This window comes from Haliotis rufescens, unplaced genomic scaffold (assembly GCF_023055435.1).
Source record: "Haliotis rufescens isolate VD_foot unplaced genomic scaffold, xgHalRufe1.0.p SCAF_8, whole genome shotgun sequence".
In the NCBI taxonomy this organism is placed as follows: domain Eukaryota; kingdom Metazoa; phylum Mollusca; class Gastropoda; order Lepetellida; family Haliotidae; genus Haliotis; species Haliotis rufescens.
The window spans coordinates 7,670,455-7,685,933 of record NW_025964372.1 but is presented as its reverse complement, the minus strand read 5'-3'; the positions used below and the strand labels follow the sequence as shown (position 1 = coordinate 7,685,933).

Sequence of the window (15,479 nt, the reverse complement as noted above, 5' to 3'; positions counted from 1 at the left end):
CAAAAAACAAGTACAATGTTACAATGTTTTCTCTCTTCTTCATTTTGAACATGTGTGTTTTTTCTTTGGCACCATGTAACAAAATGTTTCTTTCTTTTATTTGAGGTGACCAGGTTACACAGAAAGAGAGGTTACATGCAAAGGTCGACGGATGCAGTTTAGCCTCCTATGTGTTACATGCAAGGGTTGATGGATGGAGTTTAGCCTCCTATGTGTTAAATGGAAGAGTTGACAGATGGAGTTTAGCCTCCTATGTGTTACATGCAAAGGTTGACGGATGGAGTTTAGCCTCCTGTGTGTTAAATGGAAGGATTGACAGATGGAGTTTAGCATCCTATGTGTTAAATGGAAGGGTTGACAGATGGAATTTAGCCTCCTATGTGTTAAATGGAAGGATTGACAGATGGAGTTTAGCATCCTGTGTGTTAAATGGAAGGATTGACAGATGGAGTTTAGTTGACAAAAGGTAACATGGACCGTTTGACAGATAAAGTTTAGCCTCCAATGTGTTAAATGGAAGGGTTGACAGATGGAGTTTAGTTGACAAAAGGTAACATGGACCGTTTGACAGATAAAGTTTAGCCTCCAATGTGTTAAATGGAAGGATTGACAGATGGAGTTTAGCCTCCAATGTGTTAAATGGAAGGATTGACAGATGGAGTTTAGTTGACAAAAGGTAACATGGACCGTTTGACAGATAAAGTTTAGCCTCCAATGTGTTAAATGGAAGGATTGACAGATGGAGTTTAGCCTCCAATGTGTTAAATGGAAGGATTGACAGATGGAGTTTAGCCTCCTATGTGTTAAATGTAAGGATTGACAGATGGAGTTTAGCCTCCTGTGTGTTAAGTTGCAGGGTTGACAGATGGAGTTTAGTCTCCCGTGTGTTAAATGGAAGGATTGACAGATGGAGTTTAGCCTCCTATGTGTTAAATAGAAGGATTGACAGATGGAGTTTATTTGACAAGGGGTTACATGGAAGAGGGTGAGAGATAAGCATTGACCCGGGGTTTACAATATGCTGACATACACATTATATTAGTGTGAAATGACCTCTAGACTAACTGTGTAAAAAGTAGAACTTGTATGTCTTGAACTTGTATGGCCAGCTGTGACATTTATATTTCAAAATATATATTCTTATGTCCTTTGTGATAAAACACACGATGGACTGTTTAAGGCTTTAGGACCATCACCCTTACTGTTTTACCGGCATGTTGATCACTCACCACGGCGGAAAAGGTTAAAAAAGCTACTGGTACTTGTTTCCTTAAGTCAATGTTTCAGTCCTAAGATTGTTTTGGGGGTATGTGCAAATTTCAAAATGTGTGAGTTTTACAGCTCTGCAAGGCTTGCAAGACATGAACTGTGTGAACTCCCCTGACCTTCCCCTGGGTACAAGGCAGCAACTATAGGAGCCCAGTAGGAGGATTCAGTATGTTAATAAGTCAAAAGAAAGTTATCGCCTGCCATTGTACATTTGACAAAAACATCATGTCAGGCCTTATGCGTGCTGGACACAGAAGAAAACGCAGTAAGTCCACCAATAATAGTAGGTCTACCAAAAGTAAAAATTGTTTAGATTAAATTTCAATTAATTTTTTTTAGTACTTGAGAACAGAAACAATTCAGAGATTTTAAATCCTTATGTGGATTCAAGTTACATGTATTATTTAAAGGATCAGACCAAGTGTTTTTGCCTTCACCCATTGTCCTAGTTAAATCTCACAGCCGCTAAAATTACTGTTGTTAGCATTTTGTTTTCTTTTTTATATCAAGTTTAAGGCAAGGTGTCTCAAGTAAGACAATCTGTAAAGGGAAAAAGGAAAGCATCTGTCACACAGTAATTTGTTGAATGAGACAACACGGTGGGTACAGGAACACCACTCGGCATAATCATACATACTCACCCTCCCCTGTTCACTGTGGAGAAACTCATCGACTGTTCACTGTGGAGAAACTCATCGACTGTTCACTGTGGAGGAACTCATCGACTGTTCACTGTGGAGGAACTCATCGACTGTTCACTGTGGAGGAACTCACTGACTGTTCACTGTGGAGGAACTCATCGACTGTTCACTGGAGGAACTCATCGACTGTTCACTGTGGAGGAACTCATCGACTGTTCACTGTGGAGGAACTCATCGACTGTTCACCGTGGAGTTACTCATCGTTACCGTGGAGGAGCTCATCGACTGTTCACTGTGGAGGAACTCATCGACTGTTCACCGTGGAGGAGCTCATCGACTGTTCACTGTGGAGGAACTCATTGACTGTTCACCGTGGAGGAGCTCATCGACTGTTCACTGTGGAGGAACTCATCGACTGTTCACTGTGGAGAAACTCATCAACTGTTCACTGTGGAGGAACTCATCGACTGTTCACTGTGGAGGAACACTGACTGTTCACTGTGGAGGAACACTGACTGTTCACTGTGGAGGAACTCACCAACTGTTCACTGTGGAGGAACTCATCGACTGTTCACTTCTCACAATGTTTCTGCACAATGTCATATCTGTTTTAAGTTTCTGTCCAACTTTGTTTTAGTGTTGTTATATGGTGTCAGTGATTCCAGCTCATTTGTCATAGCACTTGTTGAATGTGTTGGCATTCATTGTTCAGTGAGTATGGTGAGTTGTTGAATGTGATGGCATTCATTGTTCAGTGAGTATGGTGAGTTGTTGAATGTGATGGCATTCATTGTTCAGTGAGTATGGTGAGTTGTTGAATGTGATCGCATTCATTGTTCAGTGTGTATGGTGACTTGTTGAATGTGATGGCATTCATTGTTCAGTGAGTATGGTGAGTTGTTGAATGTGATGGCATTCATTGTTCAGTGAGTATGGTGACTTGTTGAATGTGTTGGCATTCATTGTTCAGTGAGTATGGTGACTTGTTGAATGTGTTGGCATTCATTGTTCAGTGAGTATGGTGAGTTGTTGAATGTGATGGCATTCATTGTTGAGTATGTATGGTGAGTTGTTGAATGTGTTGGCATTCATTGTTCAGTGAGTATGGTGAGTTGTTGAATGTGATGGCATTCATTGTTGAGTGTGTATGGTGAGTTGTTGAATGTGTTGGCATTCATTGTTCAGTGACTATGGTGAGTTGTTGAATGTTTTGGGTATTCCTTGTTGTTGAATGTCTACATCCTACCACTTGGTTGCTATGGATATTCATTGCTTGCTGTTTATGGTGAGTTGTTGAATTAATGTGTAAGTTCAATTTGGTAACAATGGTGAGTTGTACACTGTAATTGGTAGCCTCTGTAGACAGAAGATTTCAACTTAGATATTAACTTGTTTATTCTTTCTTACTGTCTTCCTTGCTACTAGAGCTTCTGAAATGCCTCTTAAAGATGTGGTAATCTCAGCTTGCTTATTGCTATGAGTTGTATATGGGATCAGTTATCGTTGCTTGGGTATCAGAATCAGCTTTCTTTGGTCGAATTGTTTGGTGAATTGTTAAATGAAATCTGTAAAACCAATTAAGAGTAAGGTGAGTTGTTAAAATTGTGAATTGATAATCCATGTTTTCTTAGTTGGATAAATAGGGTAACTTGGTTGATTAGTGTGTTTAGTTGTTGAATGGAATCAGAAATCCTTGGTTGATTAGTGTGGTGAGTTGTTGAATGCAATTAGTAATCCTTGCTTGAATAGTATGGTAAGTTGTTGAATGGAATCTGTAATGTATCTTAGTTTGTGTGGTGAGTTGTTGAATGGAATCAGTAATCCTTGCTTGATTAGTGTGGTGAGTTGTTGAATGGAATCAGTAATCCTTGCTTGAATAGTATGGTGAGTTGTTGAATGGAATCTGTAATGTATCTTAGTTTGTTTGGTGAGTTGTTGAATGGAATCTGTAATGTATCTTAGTTTGTATGGTGAACTGTTGAATGGACTCTGTAATGTATCTTAGTTTGTTTGATGAGTTGTTGAATGGAATCTGTAATGTATCTTAGTTTGTATGGTTAGTTGTTGAATGGAATCTGTAATGTATCTTAGTTTGTATGGTGAGTTGTTGAATGGAATCTGTAATGTATCTTAGTTTGTTTGGTGAGTTGTTGAATAGAATCTGTAATGTATCTTGGTTTGTATGGTTAGTTGTTGAATGGAATCTGTAATGTATCTTAGTTTATTTGGTGAGTTGTTGAATGGAATCTGTAATGTATCTTAGTTTGTATGGTTAGTTGTTGAATGGAATCTTTAATGTATCTTAGTTTGTTTGGTGAGTTGTTGAATGGAATCTGTAATGTATTTTAGTTTGTTTGGTGAGTTGTTGAATGGAATCTGTTACCGGTATCTTTTCTTGGTTTGTATGGTGAACTGAAGACTGGTATTGTAGTCAACCTGGCTTAGTGTGGTGAACTGAAGACTGGTATTGTAGTCCACTTGGCTTAGTGTGGTGAACTGAAGACTGGTATTGTAGTCCACTTGGCTTAGTGTGGTGAACTGAAGACTGGTATTGTAGTCCACTTGGCTTAGTGTGGTGAACTGAAGACTGGTATTGTAGTCCACTTGGCTTAGTGTGGTGAACTGAAGACTGGTATTGTAGTCCACTTGGCTTAGTGTGGTGAACTGTTGACTGATTTCTGTAACCTTTGTTTGCTTGGTATGAGTTGAATGGTATCGGTAGTTCTATTGGATTGGTGAGAACATGTGCAAGGTATATTGTTACATAGGAGTAGACTGCTGTGAGTAAATGGTTATTTTCTGATGAAACTGTTTTATACTTGTATGTCTTGTGTTTTATGCATTTGTTCAATATTAAAATTTATAATTCATTTGCAGAAGTGTTGTGTTACATATTGAGACCTGCACAGTTCCATCAGTACGTTTTGATTTCAATACTTAAGTTGGATCGAGGTTACAATATTCAAGGCATTAGCAAAGTCTTCACAGGTTTATAGTAGACATGTGGAGGACATTTCCAAATTTGACGCATCAGTGACAAAACTCATGTCTGATGCAATTCCCTATTTTGACTTATACCGTATGTTCCCATGTTTTTTCAAGTGACTGCTTGTGTTTGTGACGAGTGCCACCGGTGGGACAGGGCACGCTCTTATTTTCACGAACACCTGGTGTCGTCACTATTCGATAGCGATTCATATTTAATAAACACATGGTCATCATATAGCCAGAATCGTACAATTCACTCTGCTGAGAGCAGAGTTTTCATATAATCATGTACAAATAATTGGTACTAATATTGTCTATGCTAAAATGCACAATGCAGTTTTTAAAAACTATTATCGTGAGGTAGAATCATGGACCACAATTGCCCAATGCTTGTCACAGCACTGGATAAAAGTCGGCAATATTATAATAATGACCTGTAAGTAATTAACCAGGACCCTTTGAAATGTGCCCGCTTAATATTTTCTGTAAATTGACTGTTGCATTTATCCAACTATATCCACCAAGGACTTGACCCATGCTTGTAGTAAGAGGCGACGGGATAGTTTGGTCAGGGTCGCTGACTTGGTCGATGCATGTCATCGTATCCCAATTGCGTGGATCGATGCTCCTGATGTCAATCCCTGGATAGTCTTGTCCAGACAGACTTGATTATTTACAGACCGCCGTCATATAGCTGGAATATTGCTGAGTGCTGCGTTAAACAACTAACAAACAACCAAGGACTTAACACACTTCCTGTATACTTGGAGTTTTTGATTATATCTATACTTGTTTAAATGATCTCTAGGATTTGCCCAAATATTATTGTGGGTGACGAAGGTCAAGGTCATCAGGAAGGAAATTATGAAACAGTGCAAATTGGTGTCTACCCTTCACAACCTTTGTATACAATCGAGCATGCTCTTTCTATGAATATCAAAAGCCTCGTACTACTCTTGCCCGAAAGTGGTTTGATCAGGGTTACAACATTCAATGACTTAGTAAAGCTTTCAAAATGTTTTATTGTAGACGTGGGGCATATTTCCAAGTTTGAGGCCTCAATGACAATTTTTGTAATAACCATCACCTCCAAAGCGATGGCCTTCAAGAAAACATGGCGTCCACCTCTGTACACTCGTGTCCTGTCATCGTGTCGGCAATGAAGGAAACGTGCCCCACCAATACAGAGGAACCTATCCACGTGTTGTCCACAGCCAGCGTTGTCTGCACCACTGGATACATCCACGTCGATGTTCTATTGACGTTCACGACTGGCCATCTGGCTAGGCGCCTTGCACATATGACGACGAAGACTTTCGTCGTCGGGCTGTGCTCAAATACCCGTTGTGGCTTGGGATGGTTTGAGCTGTGAGAGTTGCTCTCTGGAATTTGTGTTGATGATGTCTGGTTTGGATCCATATGTCTTGGCGAGGGGTTGTCCCGGGCGGGCGGCCACTAAAGGGAGGTCTCTCACACCGTTGTTCTGTTGATAACGTCGCCATTAGTGTCACATGGTGTCCCTGTGGATTTGCATAGCCGGACATCACACTGCGAGGTACGCAATTCAAGCAGTCCTAAAGTTCGCCACTGAGGCGTGGCATGGTGAAATATCATCAAATCGACCGAAAGTGATTGCATAGAGTGGCATTGGTATGGGATTCGACATTTGGCCTTTCATAGAGAACATCTGAAGCAATTTCACCCAAGTATTCATTATTTCTGGCAAAACACATGCAATACCAGCGACATTTGATTGATTGGGATACTTCGTGCTTTTTCATAAACATTTCCCTTGGTTCAAAGCCAGACATTGATATAAATATTTGTAAATGAAACAAAACTGTCACAATAACTTTTGCCTTTGAGTATACGTTCACCATCAGTTTATATTCCAACTAAGCAAGATTAGTTTTACGTTAACACACTGCCTGTGTTATCTCGACGATACCCACTGCAACAATGCTCGTTGGAGCAGGATCACGAGGGATACATGGGGTTTTGTGCTTCTGCCTGTCAGAAATCCACGTGCAGCCTGTATTACTCGTGGCGGGGTATAAGAAATTTCACACACACACACACACACACACACACACACACACACACCCGGCTGAGAAATTTATTATCCTCCAAGGCGGGTCACACAGTATTTTATCAAGATCACGTTTACCAATCAGTTCTCATCATTCTGACATGGAGGTATGATAATATAGCCACTGTAGGCCTGTGTGAGTGCCTAAACCTATGGGCTTCTGCGTACGTTCTTTATCCGAGTGAGTGAGTGAGTAGGGTTTAACGCCGCTTTGAACAGTATCGTCACTGTGTGTCAGCTTAATGTGTGAGGGAAGTCGTAGTGGGGCTGGTCTCAGATTTTTACCACGTTGGTGCCCGTCTTTATACGAGGTAAGCTGGTTTCCCCTTCAACGTTGACCCAAGCTTTTTGTAGTCTCCTGGTAGGACTATTGTAATTCCCTCTTCTATGGCCTACCACAGAAGGATGCAGAAACGCTACAGCGTGTTCAGAATACAGCTGCAAGAATTCCGACAAGAACACCTTAACGAGGACACTTCACTCATATTGACTGAACTACACTGAATGCCATTCCAACAAGAAGTGCAATTTAAACTACTCACTCTGGTTCACAAGGCAATGCATAGTTTGGTTCCTGCATAGTTACATGAACTGATAGTACCATACAAGTCTGCACGTTCTCTCCGATCAGAAGATCAACATCTGTTGGTGTTGGCAATGTCACGTACCAAACCATCTGGCAATAGGTCATTATGGAACAATTTGCCACAAGAAATCCGAGAAACAAAAAATCTGACAAACTTTAAAAAGACCCTCAAAACCTGTCTCATCAAGAGAGCCTTTGAGTAAATTATTCATGGTCTAAGCGCATTTGAGCAGTTGTTTATTGGAAAATGCGCTATACAAATTCTAAATTTTATTTAATTTAAAGTTAAGTTGCGATAGTGGATAAAGCGTGCGCTCGTCACGCTAATGTTCGATTCCCTACATTGGTACATTGTGTGAAGCCTGTTTCTGGTGTACCCTGTCTTATTATTGCTGAAATAGTGCTAATAATCACTTTTCATCCCGATTGACATTCCTCCCGAAAACGGATTGCACAAACAATGAAAACAAAATCAACTTCGAATCAGTTTGACAGCGAATCCACATTTATTTTGTTCGGTGGTATTGGAAACACGCTATTGTTGCAATATAAATACTTGGCCTTTATTATGTACATTCGGAACTGGCCGTTTAAGCTCGTTTTGAAGATACACAAATCAAAATTGCTGTTCTGAATATAGAAGCCCCCGTGCTAATTGATTCATCAGAAAGTTCATCTGGAGCGACGTCCTATGAAGGGGATGCCAGATTTTTCCACAGAGAGGTATCGTAATGGAGAAAAATCTTTTCGACAAATAACCCATGTAAAAACAGTTTATTTAACATTATCATTTTACGGATGGAACACTGCATAGTTGTAGCTTAAGTTCAATGAAGTGAAAGATGTGAAAAAATAATATCAATAATTGGAGTGGAGTATCATTTCAGCAGTAAAATATAAATAATAAATAATGTCAAAACACGTCCATTGCGATCCGATCATCAAATAGGAATCGGTGCCTCGGTCCGAGCTCCGCGGCACATTAAGCCAGTGCAAGGAGATTTCTGAACAGGCCATCATTCGGGCAGCAGCTCGGGCGTAGACACAGAGTTTCTTTGACGACCGGTGTGTTCTGAATGTCACATGTGTCTACAGAATGACACAGCTCCCACCTTGACCTTCTGTGATGGTTTTGGGCGGCATGCCTTGCTTGGCTTGATTGACCGCCTCCAGAATCTGGCAACAGTAGACATTGAAATCAGAAGGACAATCGATGATAAGCGCCTTCTTTAACCCATGGGATATCAATAATTTAGGAAACGAGGAAAATCCCACAAATCATTAAGGGAGCTATGAGATGTGTTCATACAATGAGAATGAGACTTGGTTCATTTCAGCAAATACATTCCGGTATTTGTGACGTAGAACATCAAGTGCAAAGGTAATGCTAAACGTTCAAATATCCCGTGGTAGACATTTCAGGAATAGTTTTCGAATATTTCAACATGAGAAAGTTTTTGACCTGAGCTGATTTCCTAGGAGATCATCTTCCCGAGGCAAGGGAGTTAGCTGACTATAAAGTCCAGTTTCCACCCTTGCCGAACTAGGCTGGTATTTTCGAGTTACATTTTGGCTGGACTAACGAGTCTATGCAAAGTCCAATCAAAATCGCGCAACGAAATCGAAATCCGGTTCGTAAAGTGTCGTACAGATTTCGGTCGATTGCAGGGTTTGCAGAGCGTGTACACCGCCAACTCGTTGTAAGCAGATATTTTCCAATTCTTTTCATGTTTTAATCAATGTGCTCACGTGATTTGATGCATTTCGCGATGTAAGACCCGTTTTATCACAATATAGATCTTGATTATCGATCAGATCGTCCTTACTGGGCGCCGCCATTTTGTTTGAAGCAAATGCAAGTGATACGAGGGGTGGAATCTGATTGGTCCATAGGAGAGGCTTAGAAGGGACATAACTGGTAAAAGCCACTGGTGGCGCTACGATCGAGCCCAGTAATTCCAGGCTAGTTCTGTAAGGGTGGAAACTGGACTTTTAAAGTCAGTTAACTCTCTTGTCTCGGGAAGATGTTAAGAGATGTAGATAGATGATCTGTGGGTCTCGAACTTGCTCATATTCCTGTTCGAAAAATGGGCCTCTTAACCTCATTAAGCCATACTGTTGTATTTGATTACGTCAGAAATCCAAAAAGGGAGAAATAAAGGCAAGACATGAGCCATTTGTACGTGTCTGATCCTACGTGTTATTCTTATCCTACCTCCTCGTGTCAACAAGTAATACAGTCAAGTACATCCAAATGATAAACCCGATGTTTGGGAGGAGTCCCACTGAAAGCCACAGCTTCAAGAGCCTACACTCCGGGTGACTGTAACAGGACCAGGTGTAAACAGGCGAACATAACACATTCTAACTAGAAAAGAAAACTGGGTGCAATAGATTCTTGGAATAAGAGGAAAACACTGCATTTTTTCAAAGTTGAGAGCCAGACTTGATGCTGAACAATCCTGAATCTACTTTTGTCATTTCCATTCTCGCAAAGTTCAGCTTTAGGTGCCCTGTGGTTCTTAAGATTACATTTTTGAAACTTTTTGTAAAATTTGATTTTTACATGTCTTATCAGAAACAAAATAAAGTAAAATCATAATGATTTGAACAAAATAAGCCTCTACTGCCGAAGTAGTGGTGTATTTCTTTACCGGTCATAAAGAAAGGAAACGTGGAGGCTGGCTTGTCTGCATTGGGGTCTAAGATACTCTTTTCCAATGTTTCATCCAATTTGATATTAATACAGTCTATTCACTGTGGTGACACAAACTATTTAGAGGTCAAATCAAAGTGAAAAACCATGACATCGCAAAACAATGGAACATATATTTTAAGGTCCACTATTACCTACACCAGATACCATATGTCGGTATACGGTCTCTGACTACAAACATGCCAAATTTCAAATCACATATAAATAATTTTTTTAGTTTTAAATATGGCGGTGATTCCTGTATTATTTATCCATGTTCGCATATATTTTAACAAATGTTATATGTGGGATTACACTTTCATAGTGAAGTACATATTCTAGTACGTTTGGGGGTTGAGTCCCATCCGGGATTCGAACCAGCACTGCCAGAGTGAGGCACCTAATCGCTAGCACACACAGTCAGCGATCTACGAGTCACCCACTCAGCCACTGAGGCTTCCACATTGACTTAGAAAGTGTAATCCCAAATATAACATGTGTTACATTTGACCACTTTCTGAATGGCATTGTGTATTCATCCGCTTATATTGTTTCCTTTAGTAAAATACACGTTCACCATCACGTGACCTTTGTTTACTTCATTTCGTTTGATTTCACTGACGGCTACAACTCTGCCATATATTCTGTATGGGTTGACCTCCAATAGTTGGGTATACGGTGACAATGTTGACAATTGACGTTGTGTGACTGTGGCTAACGTTTAAAGGGCAAGTTCACACGGAAATGAACCAATTTTTCTTGTACTTTTTCCACATTAAAAGTGTTAACATAGAAGTGTCATAGACAAAAATATAAAAACATCATATTTAATTAACATATTTTTTGCATTAAAACGATTTATATTTTTCACATTTACTAAGTGTTCTATTTCCATAACAAAAACACCATGGCTTATGCCCCTTGCAATATGACGTCATTGGTGCCATTTGATAAACATTATGACGTCATCATGCTTTGTTAGAGCCGCTTCACGTGGTGTAGGTACAGTTTTGTGATTTTAGCGTCTCAGATGCCAGCCAGAATTGTGTTATACTGAGTCACCACTGCGCCGGAGTGTGTCGTAGACCATGTTGTTTTACATAAAAACTGGTCCTTGATATCTTTTGCGTTGAGAATAGACAGGGACCCAGTTGAATTAGCACCAATTACGTCATAATCTAAGGGGGATAACTCAGGCCTATTTTGCTCGTAAAACGAAGGCCTCATAACGGCATATCATTTTAACACTATTGTGAGCTTCCTACTTTCACTGTGAGAAAAAATGAGTGTATATTTTCAAACACAGATACTAACTAATTCTAAAATTGCGTTTTGTTTAGAAAAAGAAAGAAAGTGATTTTTGCGTGTACACTTCCCCTTTAAGTATTTCACAACGCCATAACGACATAGCAACTTGAATACTTACATCCTCGTCGTAGGGGAATGATCCGACCTTCAACTTAGAGAACACCAGCTTGCCGTTCACAGTCACTTCAAACGAACCTGCAACAACAAACAACGATTTGGTGGTTTGTTGTTTAACGCCGCACTCAGGAATATTACAGCTATATGACGGCGGTATGTAAATACTCGAGTGGTCCAGTGAATGATATCATGTGCATCGATCCACTCAATTGGGATACGATGACATGCATCAACCAAGTCAGCGGGCCTGACCACCCGATCCCGTTAGTCGCCTCTTACGACAAGCATCATCAGGGTTATCATGTAGTGATTTGTCTTAGTTCAGTTTAGCAGTAATTGTAAAACTGGATCACACGGATGCGAGTTTAAATTAACCCACGATAAGTAACATTGTTTTTTGAGCAAATAATTATTATTTCTGATGCACATTGTCAATACTTTCAGTGCCCTGAGATAAAACATTTCGCATACACACATACTTACCCCTGTTCTCTCTACACCACCCGGGGGCATACACACATACTTACCCCTGTTCTCTCTACACCACCCGGGGGCATACACACATACTTACCCCTGTTCTCTCTACACCACCCGGGGGCATACACACATACTTACCCCTGTTCTCTCTCCACCCCCAGGGGGCACGGGTGGCCCAGTCGTCTAAGGCGCCGCGATTCGCCTTGGGCACGCCAGCAACCTATGATTGTGGGTTCGAATCCCTGTTCGCCCCTATTATGCTTCTAGGTTTGTCAGCACCATACCCGATCTCGCGGGTTTCACCAAAGTGGTAAACGTCTGAGACCTGCTTCATTTCGGGCTTTCCTCCCACATCAGGCTGACACGTCGTGATATATGATATATCTGGAATACTGTTAAAAGCGGCGAAAAACCCAACTGACTCTCTCACTCACTCTACATCCCCCACCTGTGAGTAGCCAGACATCTACTTACCCCTGCGCCCCACCCTGCCGCTGACGCCAGCCCCGGTCTTGGAAGCGAGGTAGTTCCTCAGCTTCCCGTACCGAGGAGCGTAGCCTCATCCGCCACTGAAACACAGTGATCAGCATCAAACACTTTATCTGAAACACCGCTGTGACTTAAAACTCGATACTTGAATAGAACTTTTACGCCTATGGAACTCCGTTAAAGAGGTTTGTTTGTTTGTTGTTCAACGCCGCACTCTGCAATATTCCAGCTACATGATGGCTGTCTTTAAGTAATATAGTCTGGACCATACAATCCAGTGATCGACAACATGAGCATCGAGCTACGCAATTGGGATACGATGACATGCATTTACCAAGACAGCGAGCCTGACCACCCGATCCCGTCAGTCGCCTCTTGCGACAAGAAAAGTCGCCTGTTATGGCAAGGATGAAGACCAATTCTAACCGGATCTTCACGGGTGTCCGTTTAAGTGTGGCACCTAAGTTTCAACTATGACCATGGCGTGACGTCAGGACAACGTGTTTCAATACCCCCATATTTCCCCTGAAAGGAGATGTTTCAGGTTTGTCAGCATCATACTGTGCTCGTGGGTTTCGCTGAAGTCTGAGATCTGCATCACTTCGAGCTTTCCTCCCACATTCAACTGACACCCCGTGATGTAACGGAAATACTGAAACAAGCGGCGTTAAACCCAACCCACTCACTCACTAACTGGCGGAAGCTGCAACTAATGATATTCTGTAAGTGCATCTGGCAGAAATTTCAGTGTGACATTAATTGAAAACATTTAACATGAGATATTTAGTAATTTCAAAACAAAAACAACTTTCTAAAATGTTTATGATTTTTCGTCAATTATTTCGTAGTTTTATGAGGTTACGTTAATTTGAAGGGTATCTTTGAAAACAGACATGTCCTGACTCTGTTACCTAAGTTGTCACTAAAGTACTCACGGAAATGAAAAAAACCCTGTTTTTTCGATCTCAGATTTTAAATAAATGCAGTTAATATATAAAATATATAAATATTCAAACAACTCAATTAGTACTAATTGGGCCTTGGCACAAATACAGCGTATCAAAGGTTATTGTCAGAGGTCAAACGCCATTAGTGAGATACCCCAGTTGTCAGAGTTGGTCACAGACCGCCATCATATGGCTGGAATATCGATCACCATCGAATTCTTGTTTGACTTTCATTGCTAGGCAGTTAAACTCATTTGGTGATGTTTCCCCAAAAATATAACTACCAAATTGCTTTGCGAAGAATTTGCTTTCATCTTGATTTTGCTATATGTTAGGGTGTGACAAAAAGCACCCCTCCTTCTCTAGAAACTCGTGTCTGCACGTGCTGGCCGTGTTTGTTTCCTGTCACACCCCGACTGCGTGTAGTCCGTAATCTGGCACGGTGCCAATACTTTGACCGACTTTGGACATCAACGTGGGATCCTTTGTCACCTATCGTATAAATGTACAGGCGAATCCTGACAGGACAGGTAGATCGATCTATGTGTGATTCAAATGCTAAACTGCTCCAACGACAAATTTGTTTACAAGAGTTCATGAAAAGTTAAACTACCCGACCCTAGAGGCCTAGATGACTAAGCAGCTGCAGGTGTCACTATATCTACACCTGGTGAAGAATTCGGATCACGCACGACTCGGTACACTAAGCCTACAGCTACCGTGACGGGATTTGTCTTTGTATTGCGACTGCGCCAACATAACGCGCTCCATGACATTGCGCGACTGCACAATGACTCAGCTAGTTTTCATTCCCCCAGGAGATGAACCTCGCGCGTCAACATAAATGTACTGACCTATATCTGTTATGATCGAGATATTGGACAGTCACACAATGATCATGTCCACTGTCATGGCGAGTACATACGGCTATCAGCCGACTGACCTGACGTGCACTAATGTACATTAGTGACTGTGGACAAATGGCGAAGTGTATTGATCGGAAAGAACAATGTATAATCGATATGAGTTCTCAACCTGCAAACACACTGTGGAATATAAAGGACACTGGCATGAAAAATATATATTTCCTGGACACATATTACGTATATTACGATGCTTTATATCTTTTCAATTCGTCTCTGAGCCTGGGTCCATTCAAACGGGTTCCATCCATGAATGGATTAAATAAGTCGGCACATACCTTGCATATTACGACATGAAATAATTTCATTTACATCTATTCGACAGTGACGAGAAAATGGACCAGTTTCTACTTTTTTAAACAACCATTCCCTCCCTAGTCGAGCTCAAATGGTACCACGAGGCCCTATTAATACCTCATTTCCGTATTATAATAGAGAACTTGCAGTCAAACAGGATGTCCTGCTTTAAGTAACTGTACTCTTGAGCTTTGTACGATTTACACAGGTAAAAAAACCAATGAATTTAAACAGCTTGAACTACTTACCAGTATTCAATTTCGACCACAACACTGGCCATGGCTAGATTCTTAAAGCGTTGACTGTGTAATATATCGTTTACTAAATCCCGACAGAAGTACCTCCGCTCATACAATATGTGTTATATGTAAACGCTAACGGTCACGTGGTGTACATATCCGGGTGTCACGTGCCCGGGTGGTTTGTGTTGCGATGAAAGTGTCTGTCAACGCCTGCTCGAGTGTCATTTATCATTAATCACTCAGCTCTGTGTATTTGCGTTCCCTTGTCACGGTCTGTTCGTCTCGCAAAGGTAGATAATGTATACTGACTGTCACTATTTAACCATCACTATTGATCAATCAATTCACCCTGGTGACGGAGTTAACTGTTTTTTCTGACAGGGACAAGTGTGTCATTGTTTATGGCACTTG

General features: G+C 40.9%; 1 long non-coding RNA gene across 1 annotated transcript; it reads right to left on the bottom strand.

Moving 5' to 3' along the window:
* Nucleotides 1-8,056: 8,056 nt before the first annotated feature.
* LOC124148962 lies at nucleotides 8,057-15,236 on the bottom strand. The gene is made up of 4 exons (XR_006863031.2): nucleotides 15,075-15,236; nucleotides 12,645-12,739; nucleotides 11,695-11,771; nucleotides 8,057-8,749 (listed from the first exon to the last, which is right to left on the bottom strand). It is a non-coding gene; the product is annotated as an uncharacterized LOC124148962 (long non-coding RNA).
* Nucleotides 15,237-15,479: the final 243 nt, after the last annotated feature.